Below are 592 nucleotides of genomic sequence, written 5' to 3'. Positions count from 1 at the left end.
CTTCAAAAGGCAATGATGTCATTGAATAAATATGAGCGCTGCATGCGTCAAGTCAAAATGCGGCGCGTATGTCTTTATTTGAATGTATCTGAAGGTAACCGACCCTGTTGAAAAAAACAGCATATGCTGGTTAGGTATGTTTTGACGCTGAGATGCTGGTTTAAGCTGGTCCTTTGCTGGCTTATGCTGGTCCTTTGCTGGTTTAAACTGGTCCTTTGCTGGTTTAAGCTGGTCCTTTGCTGGTTTATGCTGGGTGTACAGCCGTTACCGGGGAAACCGCAATATTTCAGCGCTCCTAAAGCGCCACCTCGTGGCAGAGAATGAATTTGCATTTTCAATAAGCCTTTCTTGCTGTTTATGGTCAGATCAATGCAAATATCAACTCATGTTTTTACGCCGCAAACATATAGTTGTAAATGAGAAAGAAGTTAATGTGCCTTCTAAAACTCTAAACAATTAAGACAGTAATATTTATACGTTTTAAATTGACATAATAATTTACATGCTTGATTTATCCCTTTTCATAAAAATGGTCTAAATGCTGAAATGCTGTTGTATAAGATTTTTGTGAAAACCTGTATCTGAACTGTAA

General features: G+C 38.2%; 1 protein-coding gene across 1 annotated transcript in view; it reads right to left on the bottom strand.

Moving 5' to 3' along the window:
* Nucleotides 1-592, bottom strand: part of LOC107746974 (triple functional domain protein-like) — a 177,464-nt gene that overhangs the window by 39,413 nt on the left and 137,459 nt on the right. The gene's annotated exons all lie outside the window — the stretch shown is intronic.

The sequence above is a fragment of the Sinocyclocheilus rhinocerous genome, unplaced genomic scaffold (assembly GCF_001515625.1).
Source record: "Sinocyclocheilus rhinocerous isolate Xijiao unplaced genomic scaffold, SAMN03320098_v1.1 scaffold529, whole genome shotgun sequence".
NCBI classification, from domain to species: domain Eukaryota; kingdom Metazoa; phylum Chordata; class Actinopteri; order Cypriniformes; family Cyprinidae; genus Sinocyclocheilus; species Sinocyclocheilus rhinocerous.
The sequence above is the reverse complement of the archived record's forward strand: the minus strand, read 5'-3'. Positions and strand labels throughout refer to the sequence as shown.